Below are 13606 nucleotides of genomic sequence, written 5' to 3'. Positions count from 1 at the left end.
CTGGGTGTTCTGTTTGGTAATGTTGTTGTATTTTTATTTAAATCTTAGCACAACAGAACCTTTTCCATGGCTTTTAATATAAATGCTATGTAAAAAATATATAGACATCGTCTATCTCGTGTATAGTCATTCACTCAGTCTTATAAAGCCCCCTTCTGTGACACAGAAACTTTTTTATTCTGAGTATTAAAAGATGCATAGGATTATCCTCAAGGAACTCATTTATCTAGGATATGATACCAGTATCTTAATAAATATAGTACAATATGTAAGTAAGAGGAGTGTGCCTTCTAAAAATACTAGGAGTGAACAGAGGAAAAAGGTGAAGAATTGTAGAATTCATATATATATATATATATATATATATATATATATATACTTACTGAGTGGCCAGATTATTATGATCTCTGAACACAAAATAATCTGGCCACTCAGTGTGTGTGTGTGTGTGTGTGTGTGTGTGTGTGTGTACATATATATATATATATATATATATATATATATATATATATATATATATATATATATATGGAGGCCTGGTGCATGAATTTGTGCATGGGTGGGATCTGGCCAGCCTGGCCAGGGGGAGGGGACATGGGTGGTTGGCTGGCCTGCCTGCTGGTCAAACTCCTGGTCGAGGGGACAATTTGCACATTAGCCTTTTATTATATAGGATATACACTGAGTGGCCAGATTATTATGCATTCAGAGATCATAATAATCTGGCTACTCAGTGTATATATGATAAGGAGAGAATAAGGACTAGTGGATGATGAGCTATACAGATACCCAATTAATATGATCATATTTAGCAAAGCCAGGCTTACCATATAGAACAAAAACATAAATCCTACTGATCCTATTAAAATGTCAGTCAGATCATGTAACTTCTCTGTCCCAATCCTTTAATGATTCCCTGAAGTCCTCACTTTGGCTTCTAAAGGCCTCCACGATCCCCACATCCCTCACCTCCTTAACAGCATTTTTGTTATTTTTGTGGTTCCTCTACCCTGCTCCTGCCACAGTGACCTCCTAGCTGACCTTCAAACATGGCCTTACTTCAGTTCTTTTGCATTGCTCCCTCCTCTCCAAAATGCTCTTCTTCCCTTAGATAGCCACACATTCTTCAATATTTTATTCAAATGTTACCTTTTTTAATCAAGGCTAACCAGAGCGCTCTGTTTTAATTTACAAACTGCCCTTCCTGCCCCTTCCCTCAATTCCACCTCTTACTGTCCCAATATTATTCTGGTCAGTCATATGTTGGGTTAGGGATCAGTCTGTAAAGAAGAATGAATAATATTTTTAAATCCTCATTATTATTTTCTAATTCAAATGTCTAAAGTATCAAGGAGCCAGTTATCAGAAGACCCATCTTCTCCATTGCTGGTGATGTTCTACCATAACTTCTTCCTAGCCATTAATGGAACTATCCCATATCAGACTTCTGGAATTAGGCATTAACTTGCATACTGATAATAACTACATGGATGTGCATAAAAATGTGTGTGTGTGTGTGTGTGTGTGTGTGTGTGTGTGTGTGTGTGTGTTATATGTATTTATATAGAGGCATGCAGGGTTTTGGAAAACACTGAATCAGTAGACATGGAAATACTTAGGACCAAATCCCCATCTTTACATGGGGTAATACTTGGTCTACCTAATTTTTAGCATTCTCATTAGGTAAAAATAAGTTGTTTTGTGTCAAAATCTCCTAAAACTGGAAAGTGCTATGACATTTCCCATTATTATCATAGCAGCTATGAAAATTTACATGCACGTTCACATTCAACACCTTATCTTTTTACAAAACATTCTTTCAAATGTATGTTCATGTGCCATTTTTTTTATTTTCTGAAAAAAATATTATTGACATTATTTTAAAGATAAAATTTAGTTTCAGAGAACAGCAGAGACCTGTCCATGATCAAATTGTTATTAAGTAATGAAGTGTTCTCTATCTATGTTGCTATTTTTATGCACAAAACATTTTACCTTCCCAAGACATTAAGTCCTACCTGATTATAAGTTAGGCATTTAGGAAAGAAAATAAACTCTCTACTGATCCACCATTTTTATTCTACATAAATAGTGAGACAAGTAATGGGATTAAATATGAAGGGAAGCCAGAATTGGAAAACCATCATATTGAGATCAAAGTAAAGAATCATTAATAGGTGCTAAATCCAGGGAAAAATTTTTTTATGAGTAGCAAGATATTTGCAACCTCTTCAGAGATTGTTTATTAGTTATAAGCTCAAAAAGAAAACAGCTAACTGAAGAATGGAAAAACTTGCCAACACTTTGGGTAGTCAACATTACCAGTGAGGAGGAAGTGACATCATGTACCTATGGACGTGATACCCTGAGAGGACATAATATCGTTTATGTATGTCCCAGCCAGGAATAATGGATAACCTGAATTTAATCATAAAGAAACATCAAATAAATCCCAAACCAAGAGTGCTCTTAAATCAAAGCAACTACTCTTCAAAATTGTCATTGTAACAAAAGACAAAAAAATTACCAAAGAAATATTTCAGGTTTAAGGAGACTAAAATGTTATGACAATTAAATGCACTGGTTTTGGCTCATATACTGTAGAAGGAATATGCTATTAATTCTATGAGGTTAAATGGCAGAATTGGAGTACTAGTTCCAGATTACAGTATTGTATCAATGTTATTTTACCATATTATATAGGACTAGAGGCCCAGTGCATGACTGAATCATGCACGTGTAGGGTCCCCTACACGCTTTCGCTTTCGATCGCGGGGGAGCTGGGTGCCTGTCCGCTGGTGCACCAGGCCTTTCAGAAGCCTCTGGCTCGGTGGAGGCTTCCAAAAGGCCTGGTGCCGGATCAGACAGGCACGCAGCTCCCCTGCTTTTGATGGTCGGCGGCAGGACATGAGCTCGCTGCCCCAGAGGCCTCTTCTGTTCCACAGCACAGCCATGGCACAGACGCTGAGCTCGTGACGCTGCTGGCGAAGCAAGCTCAGCGTCCCGCTGGCCCAATCAGCTACCCCAGCCACCCCAAGTCCCACCCCCTGCGCCTCCCGCTGGCCCAATCGTGGGCGTAGCGGAGTGATGGTAATTTACATATTACCATTTTATTAGGTAGAATAATATTATGTTTCTTAAGAAGGTCACATGGAGGTTTTTAGGGGTAGTGGGTCATGATTTAGAAATTTACTCTTAGATGGTTTAGTAAAAATGTTTTGAGATAAAGGTATTGATGAATAGAGAGATCTAGATAGAGAGAATAGCGAATTTAAAGCAAATGGGTAATTCCATTTTTTTGAGGAAACTCCAAACTGTTTAACCACAATTTGACCTAGTGATCTCACTTCTAGGAATATATCCCAAGAATTCAGAAACACCCATCAGAAAAAAATATATGCACCCCTATGTTCATAGCAGCACAATTTACAATAGCTAAGATTTTGGAACAGCCTAAGTGCCCAACAGCAAATTAATGGATTTAAAAACTGTGATACATCTATACAATGGAATACTATGCAGCTATAAAAAAGAAAGAACTCTTACCATTTGCAACAGCGTGGATGGACCTAGAGAATATGCTAAGCAAAGTAAGCCAGTCAAAGAAAAGATAAGTATCACATGACCTCACTCATATGTGGAATCTAATGAACAACATAAACAAATGAACAAAAATACTAGTAGACCCAGAGACACAGAAACATCAAACAGACTGTCAAACCTCAGAGGGAAGGCAGGGGAGGGTGGAGGCTGGTAAGAGATCAAGCAATGAACTCATATGCATATATGCATAACCCATAGACACAGATAATCAGGTGGTGAAGGCTTAAGGTGGTGGAAGGGAAAGGGCAATGGGGGAAAAAGGGACATATGTAATAATTTCAACAGTAAAGATTTATTAAAAAAATAATGTCTACATATCAACAACAAAACAATGCAAAATAAAGCAAAGGGGGGAAAATGTGATAGGTAAATCTGAGGAAAGGAGTCTTCTTGCATATTCTTTGTTCTATTCTTGCAACTTTTCTGTATTTGAAGTTATTTTCAAATAAAACATTAAAAACTAATTAGGCACTAGGTTACAATTTAGTGTAGCAGCAGTGGAGACTTCTTGATTTACCTCAAAGAGTTTATTTTCTTTACTAAATACCTGAGTTACAATCAGGCAAGGACTTAGTCTCTTGGGAAGGTAAGATATTTTGTACACAAAAATAGCAATATGAAGGTGTTTGATATGTTAATATTTGTCTGCGTTCTCATTTTTTATTTATTATTAGTGAAATGCAGTTTTTCTTTGAAGCCTGCTGAGTGTTTAATAATGAAATTGTGCAAAGTACATTTTCAAATGTCTGTGCTCCATAGGTGTTAGGAACACAAATTCAATATACTCTTCAAATCACTTTATAAGGGAGTGAACCAACGGATGCTCTTTAAACGCATGTCTACATACAATAGTTGCCAGATTGACCTGACATGTTATGAATTTGTGTGTTGTGTGCAAAGTACCCATTCTCTGAGCTTTTGTTTATGTGGTCTTAGACATCTACTGAAGTACTCAAAGTATATAGCATGGTTTAGTAACATGCTTCCCAAGGCCCATAGAGGCATGTATTTGCTTTCAAAGACTGATTAATTTCTTCCTTAATATTCTGGGATTCTTTTTGTAAATTAGTTCTCAATTTGTTGTGGTGCTACCACAAAAATTGACCTTGGTCTTAAGAGGTCACTGTGTTGAATAGTTTTCTCCAACTTTTACCATTCATGCTCAGCATGCATAGTGCATTGCTTGCCCTTAGCTAGTTTGGAATGAGGCAGTTAGACTTGCTTTAGTCCTCAATCAAGGCAAAAGATCACCAAAGACAGTCATGCCCCAAAACTCTTTCCCTTCACTGTTTCACTCGTACCTCTTCTTCTCTCAGTTCTTCACACCCTCTAACTCTTCTCCCAGACCCTCTACCTCCAGTAACTTATAGCTCTTCTTGTTCAAGCTCTTTTCCATTTTGGCCTCAAGAGAGCTTCAAGCAGACAGCCCCAAAATCACAGGGTCTTGTTCTGGGATTAGTGACAGAATAAATAGAAGAAAACCTCTCCATCATGACCAAGTGCTCCAACTGTGGTGATGAAGGAAGGATGTGGGAGAGACTGCTCTCCTCATGGCCTTCGGGGAATTATACACATAGCTACTCTCTGTTAATGAGAGTGCAAAGCCTTTAGATCCCAAGGGACCTGAGTTCAAATCCCTTCTTCACCACTTATTAGCTGGGTGAACATCATAAGCCAACCTCTCTGAACTAAAGACTCCTCATCCACCAAATGAAGGAAATGTTGATACCAATTCAGAGGATTCTTATGGGGATAAAATGAGATTACACAGATAAAACAATCCTAACAATGGCTGGCTACTGTGTAACATGCTATTTATATTGTTAGTTTAGTAAGTATGTCACTTCTTTAGTTTTACAGTACTTTCTGGAGAGTCCACCACCCAACTCCAAAATAGTCTTTTTAGGACTTGTTTGGGTTAATGAGCAGGATGGATACAATTTATGTGAATAAGTTCATGGCTGAGTGAGCCAAATCTCTCTCCCTTCTTCTCTCTAGTACTGGAAAAGTCACCCAGTAAGATTTCAGTGGCCAGTATCTTATCAAGTGTATTTCCTAGAATCATCTGCCTATTGTTGGAATAAATAAATAAACTAGTCTTTTAACTGAAAATAACAAGGCCTTGTGCTGGCAAAAGCCAGAATTATTTTTGTGATTTGAAAACTCTTCTGAATTAGTGATAAAAAGATATGTCTTCCCTGTTGCCAGAATTCTAGCCAGAGCACATGGCCATTGCCCATCATGAAAGCATGCGACGAGGATTTCTGGAAATGCTGTCAAGATGGGTATGCAATAAAATAGTGCTTTTAGTTCTAAAAGGACCCCTCTCTTCCAAGAATGTCATGTACTGCAGGTGTCAAGTGTCCCGACAAATGTTTACCTCGCGTGAATCCCAACCAGTCTGTGTTTTATGGTGTGTCGACACTCTGGAGGACACTTATAAAGGAGAGAATGTGATTAGGTCTCTTGGAACTCAGCTTTGAAGAGGAGAGTTCGGGTGTTTTTCTTACAATTTTCTGCCGTACATCTGGGAAATGTTTGTAGAGAGTGTGAATCACTTTGTAGGTTTCCTCAGAAGGGTGTTTCCGTTTCCTGTGCTCCCAGGCTGCCAGTGCTAGGCTGGGTTTCTGGCTGAGTGCCAGCTTTGGAAAATCACTTCTTCCTACGATATCAAGCATCCTCTCTCTTTCTAGTCCTGCTTCATCCCCTTTTTCTTGTTCTGGAAAATTTTAACTTCCTTTCATAAATTACAGGGCTTAATTATTTGGAACAAATCAACAGACAAAGCCCAAATCTCAAACAGCTGTGGCCTATATTTGCATATATATATGTGTGTGTGTGTGTGTATATCTATATATATATATAGATATACACACACATATATATATGCATACACACACACACATACATATATATACATACATATATATGGTATATATAAAGTGTGTGGTATAAACATTAAACATATATGTGTACATACACATTATTGTGCACACACATATGTATATGTATGTATCTTTTCATCTCACAGGTGTCTCAGATCAGTAATAGTTTGGTAGTGAAGCACTTTACATTTGCAGGTGGTTTAAAAAACTCAGTTTTTTTCCACTTAATGGCTTATGTGCAATTTAACTGAGCATCCTGATTAAGAAAGAAATGCTAGAAGATGTCAATGGGGAAAAAGGGGCATATGTGATACTTTCAATAATAAAGATTTTTTTAAAAAGGAAGAGATGATCTTGACTACATGGAAAAGATGATCAGGAACCTTAAGAAACTGAAGTTTATTTGTCTTTTATAAAAGAAGGATAAGAGAATCCCCATAGGAATGAGGTGCTATTCAAAAATTTCAGATACCCATAGCATGTTGGCTTTAGCCTCATGATCTCAAAATAGCTGCAGAACCTCCAGAATCATGTCCTAATTAAATCAGTATTTTGCATCCTGTCCATGTTCAAGGCCTCACTAAGGCCAAGGGGAAATGAACCAAAGACAAAGATGTGTGCCAGCTGAGTCTCTTACTTTGATTAGACAAGTAAGATTTTTCTCAAATACTCACTCAGCTGAATTCCAATTATTCCTTATTGGTCAGATTACCCCAGAGCCACTCCCAGCTAGAAGGCTGCTAGGCAGGGAGAAGAGTAGAAGGAAGGATTGTGACAGAATCAGTTGCCTCCCACATGCACCCTGACCAGGGATGGAACCCTCAATCTGGGTATGTGTCCTGATCAGGGATCAAACTGGTGACATTTCAGTGCACGGGATGATGCTCAACCAACTGAGCCACACTGGCCAGGGCAGGCTTTCATAATTTGATGGAGATAACAGCTGAGAAAATTCCATTAGATTGGGTGGTTAGAGATCTCATAGGACCTATTAGGCTGTAATGCTCCTAAGATGCTTATAGTACAACTCAGGGAGGAGTTTGAGGTGAGAGGGGAAATTGAGGAAATAACAGAAACATATGTGGATGGCTAAGGAAGCTCAGTCGTTAAAGAAAGAATGTGGGAACAGGTTCTTGGGATGAAAGCAAGATATAATGAAGGATATTAAACACTGGCGAGATCTGAATGTGTTGAGAGGAGCCAATGGAGGGAAAGAGCGAGATTAAAAATACAAGGGAGAAAGAGGGCAGGCATAAGGGGAAGGAATAATTAGTTGTGGGGGGGATGGAAGAAGGAGTGCCTACATCCCTACACTGACCAAGGTTACGTGGGACTAGGGAAAACTTGAGGAAGACTTAGAAGAGAGTCTTTCCAGGTGGAAGGCTTGATGTCATCATGGCTGAAAAGAGATTTTTATAAAACTCGGGTGAACACACTAGAATACAAACAAGAAAGAATCATGGGAAATAGAAAATACTCAGGTGAGGATTCAGCCTTCTAATACTTATTTCACTAGGTTTGTGCCATCTCTTTGTTTTTCCAGTTTTATTGAAATGTAATTAACATACAGCATTTTGTAAATTTAGGGTGTACAATAAGATGATTTGATATATGTATATGTTGTGAAATGATTACCACAATAAGGTTAGTTAACATATCCATCACCTCACGTAACTACAGTTATTTTATGTGTACATTGTGAGAGCAGTTAAGTTCTACCCTCTTAGCAAGTTGCACCTGTGTAGTATAGAATTATTAACTATAGGCCATGATGAATATTAGATCCCAGGACTTACTCATTTTATAACTGGAAGTTTGTATCATTTGACTGGCACCTCCCCATTTCTCTCAGCCCCAGCCCAGAGGAACCACCATTCTACTCTGTTTCAGTGAGTTTGGATTTAAGCTTCCACATATAAGTGAGATTATATAGTATTTATCTTTCACTATTCTACTTATTTTACTTAGTGTAACTCCTTGAAGATCCATCCATGTTGCACAAATGGTAGCATTTCCTTCTTTATAGCTGAATTATTCTATCATCTATATATCGTATTTATGTACATTACATCAAGTATATGTACCTACATATTACATTTTCTTTATCCATCCATTCTTTGATGGGCACTTAGGTGTCCATTGAATAATACTGCAGTGAACATAGGAGTGCAGATATCTCTTTGATACAGTGATTTCATTTCTTCCAGATATGAACCCAGAAGTGGAATTGCTGAATCATATGGTAGTTCTATTTTTATTTTTTTGAGTGGCTGTACCAATTTACATTTCCACCAGTAATGCACAAGGGTCCTCTTTTCTCCACATGCTTGCCAACACATCTCTTGTCTTTTGATAGTAACCATCCTAACATTGTGATTTTGAGTTGTATTTGCCTGATGATTAGTAATGTTTAACACCTTTGTTGTGTACCTGAGGACCTTTGTAGGTCTCCCTTGGAAATATGTGTATTCAGGTCTTTAGCCCATTTTTTAATTGAAATACTTGGGGGGATTCCCCACTATTTAGTTTTTTATATATTTTGGATATTAACCCTTACCTGGTATGTGGTTTGCAAATATTTTCTTCCACTCCTTAGGTTGCCTCTATATTCCGTTGATAATGGGGGCAGGAAGTATATGGGAATTCTCTGTACTTTTCACTGTTTTGTATGAACCTAAAATGCTCTAAAAATACTAGTAAAATCTATTATAAATAGAATACTATAGCCTAGCCAGTTTGGCTTAGTGGATAGAGCATCAGCCAGCAGACTGAAGTGTCCTGGGTTTGATTCCGGCAAAGGGCACATCCCTAGGTTGCAGGCTCAATCCCCAGACCTGGTTGTGGCATGTGCAGGAGGCAACCAATTGGTGTGTCTCTTTCACAATGATGTCTGCCTCTCTCTCTCTCTCTCTCTCTCTCTCTCTCTCTCTCCTCTCTCTCTCCCTCTCCCTCCCTCTCTCCTTCTCCCTCTCTCTCCCTTTCCCTCTTTCCCTCTCCCTCCCTCTCTCTCTAAAAATCAATGGAAAAATATCCTCAGGTGAGGATTAATAAAAAAAAAAAATAGATAGATAGTAGGCTATATTAGACATAAATAGAGTTTCCAATATGTCTATCACTCATTATCAAAAACAAACCATATTAATGACACATTATTTTAAATGTTATGTTTTATCATTTAACATTGGTATAAAATATATTTTAGAAGGATTGCATCAAATCACTGATAAGATGAAGTGATAAATTGTTATATGTACCTCTATGAAAGAAACATGAACTCTAACTCAGGCTTCCTGCATTTACAGTCTTTGCATTTTCAGCCTACCATTTGTCAGATGGGTGCAGGGCTTCCGAACAATCTACCTTTTCATCATAAGAAGAGATTTGATGCCCTCATTGGTGCAGGGCTACAGGAAGGCATATTGCTTCTGTTTACTGTTGCTTACTTAAACCCAGGGCATGTTTTAAGAAGAAAAGATAAAGCCAACTAGGTTGGCTTTTCATTTAAACAGTGATAATCACTTTAGTGTCATAAAGGATCATAGATGTATAGAGAGACATCAGTGGGAATTTCTGAATGAAGACTAGGGATAGAAATCTGCCTTCCTTTCAAATATTGCTTATACTAGTAAGTAAAACTGAACTGAGTTTGAAATTTTTTAACTTTGTTAAATAGAGTAGCTCCCTTTCCAGAAAACCTTAAGTGCTGAAGTTTTATCCTTCACAGCATTTAGACCGCTGCTAAAAGTTTTCTCTATGTCATGGTCATGGTCATGGTATGAAGGTTAATTTTTTTAAAACTGGAAAAGGGTAAATTGCCTCAAATTAAAGAAAGACAGCTTTGAACAAGTTGCCTTAGAGTAAAGCATTTTAAAAGTCAAGAACGTTAGTGAAGCTGACTATACTGTAATTTAGGTAACAGCACGCACGCTGAGCTGGTGCGTGGTAGCTGTTCAGCCCTGTGGATGATTGCCACTCTCAGTGTGCTTTATTTTATGCTATAGTATTGCCTCTTTATATTGACGATGAAAAAAGCCCTTAGTTAGATACTGAAAACTAGGCTTTGAGTATGTGCTTGAAAAAGTAGTGAATCCTATGGTCCTCACAAGACACAGGGAATATAGGAAAAATTATCCTACTGAAGGAAGAGCTTACCTGGAATGTCCTTAACCAAGAATTCAAGGTTGCACTCAAAACTCCAGCAGAATCATGCATATAATAAGCCACATACACAAACAGCTCAATTACTCACTCTAAAAATCAGTGAAAATATTTCAAGGGACTGTGTTTTATATTCCCTGCAGAGAGTTGGTGTTCAATAACTGCTCCTTGAATGAACAGATTAAGCAGTGATGTAGGTTTTTACAATACCAAAAACCAAAGACGTGAGTAACATTGTACAGTCGAGGTGAGATGTGCTTTGACTAACTTTGTTGATTACTAATAGCCATGGCAGAGAGGGCCTGGAAGTGTTTTCCCGTTTGATTGCAGGATATTTTTAAACAGAAGGATAACTGGTCAAAAATCAGGAGAGTTTGGAAATGCCTCTTGTATACCCTGCACTGACTCCCAAATGTAGCATTTTTTTATGGACTTAGATCTGGGATTAGGTTTTATATTTTTCAAAGGGAAAGACAGCGCTCTGCAAAAGTTTGCAGTTTGTGGCACAGAACTTTACACCAGATAATATTCAAGCTGTGTCGATGAAGAATCCAGACGGAAGGCTGTGATGACGAACTAGAGTTTATTGGCACAAAGTAGCTCAGGAGTTCCAAAGAGGGGGAGACATGAGACACTGATCTCATACAATAGCCATCTGCTGTTTATACTTTATTTATAGAGCATTTCATTTGTACAAGGCCCTGGAGCAATGAAGAAACATATAAGAGGATCCTTAATGTTTTAAGATAAATAGAATAAAAGGAAGAGGATGTTGAGCTGTCGGTCACAAATGAATCAGAGATAACCTGTTCTCATGCCAAGTAAAAGATTATAAATTTAGTAATTAAAATAAACAAACTATCATATCTCCTACTTTCCTATAGTTCTTTAAGAATTGTGGCTGTATATGAACATATTTCCTTATCTGGGCAAGAATGTGCCCAGCCATGCCTACGCTGGGGTCAAAAGGAAATAAAGGCATATGACATAGATGGATGGATTCCTTTTCCCAAGAGCTACTAGTCTCATCTGTTTAAGATGCTTGTGGAGGCCAGGGCATGTGGAGCATCTGCTGTGACTTTAGATTGGGATGTGTCTGAAGGAAGGGATACTGCGCAGCATCCAAACCAGACCTGGCTCCAGGTAGCCAACTTGGAAACACTTAAGTAGCTAATGTTACTCTCTTCTCATCACCCTGGTTACCTGAGCTGAAAGCAAGCTAATGTAGGGTTTGTTATTCTGTACTTCCATCTTTAGGCCCCATCCTTTGTAGGGCTCACAGGGAAGGTCAAACTTGAAGGAACAATGGGATTTCTAGAGGAACAGTCCAGGACTGTTGAGAACTCCGTTTCCAGGGCAGAATGAGGCCATTGGAAATTCTCTGAAGGGACAATGTGAAGTGAAGGGAATAATGAGTTGCAATTTAAGTTGGGGAAATGCGATCATGTTTAGTCATAGCCTTTTCTGTCATTGTTCCAATGTGTTTAGAGACATGGGATTGAAACCTCTGTTAATAAAGAAACAAGTTTGCTATTGGGGATATAATAAATAAACATATTTTTTTTAATTATACCAATCTGACCCAAAGACAGTGCTGTACAGTTCCTAAACTGCTCAGTGATTTCTCCCTCCTCTTCTCTGAAACTTCTTGCTAATAGAAATTCGATTGAGTTTTAAGGTCCTTTTTATTGACTTAAATCTGTCTGTGATATCAACATTCTTCCCAACTGTACTATGCAGTATCCCCATAGATTGGATCAGAGTGAAGAACATGCAACTGTGGAGGAGAGACCAAATTCTGGGAGTTAAGAGGGCTGACTTCCAGTAGTGCTTCTCAGACTACCCAAGTGTGTGTGTGTGTGTGGGCAGGCAGGGGGCGGGGTGCAATTGAGTTCTCCTTTATTTCCAATCCATTACAGACCGATACTTCCGCAAAGTACAAAACCAGATGCTTGGATGTTGTGACAATGTCAACTTGGCATAAAAATTTAAAGTAATTACTCTCAATTCGTGTAACCGATCTTGTTGCCGACTGGTCACAAGTTGCAGGTTGACGCCAGCCCACACTTTGAGTTATGCTGACTTAGAGCACCTCCTTGTTTGCTTTTGGGACAGTGATTTTTACCTCTCAGAAATTCCTTTCCCCGTTTTTAAAATGAACTGGGAACACATTAGATGATTATTAAAATCCTATGAGGCTATCATGTTGAGAATATTTTCTTTTTAGTAGTTAGGAAACATTTAGATCATATCTACAGCCAGTGATCTAAATGGTCTCTGTTAGTCCGTACTTACATAAATGAGTGAAGAGCAAGTTTTAGCTGAGGGTTTACAGGCGATATTCTTGCAGATTTGTCAATTTCAGGGTAGTATTTTTTTTTTTTTTACCAGCTCCTTTAACAAGTACATCACTTCCTGGGTAGCTCTGGACTTTCTAGTGATACCCTTCCCCCTCATGCGCCTGTCTGTCCCCTTGAGTGTGCCAGGTAGTATAATGATGATAATGGCAGGTCAACCTTGAGTGACAAAACTTCAATTTGGTTTTCTAACAGATGTGAGAGTATTGAGTTACAAATAGGATAGTTCTGAATATGGCAAAGTACTGCAACCCAGACACATTAGCCTCCTCTTCTCTCCCAACACCTGTAGTGAAAAAATATATATACCCAAAAGACAGCAACAAAAAATATAACTTTAAAATTGTTAAATATTTTGGTCTTAGATATTCAGTTGTAGACTTTTAATGAATGATCATAAAAGTAGGCATGGAAGAAAACATTTATCTAGAGTCAAAAGTCATAATAACCATGGATAAATGATTTCATGTAGTCATTTTGTGCCTCAAGTTTATGTTTTTAGAATGTGTTTTAAATTCTAGGAGCAAAATGCAAGTTTCATGGAGTAAAAAAATATATTTTATTTTGAGACTATCTAAAGAAATTTAGATCTTAATGGGAAAA

General features: G+C 38.0%; 1 protein-coding gene across 8 annotated transcripts in view; it reads left to right on the top strand.

Annotated features, from left to right (window-relative positions):
* RBMS3 (RNA binding motif single stranded interacting protein 3) overlaps window positions 1-13606 on the top strand; it is a 643143-nt gene that overhangs the window by 102068 nt on the left and 527469 nt on the right. The gene's annotated exons all lie outside the window — the stretch shown is intronic.

This window comes from Eptesicus fuscus, chromosome 18, assembly GCF_027574615.1.
Source record: "Eptesicus fuscus isolate TK198812 chromosome 18, DD_ASM_mEF_20220401, whole genome shotgun sequence".
NCBI lineage: Eukaryota > Metazoa > Chordata > Mammalia > Chiroptera > Vespertilionidae > Eptesicus > Eptesicus fuscus.
The sequence above is the reverse complement of the archived record's forward strand: the minus strand, read 5'-3'. Positions and strand labels throughout refer to the sequence as shown.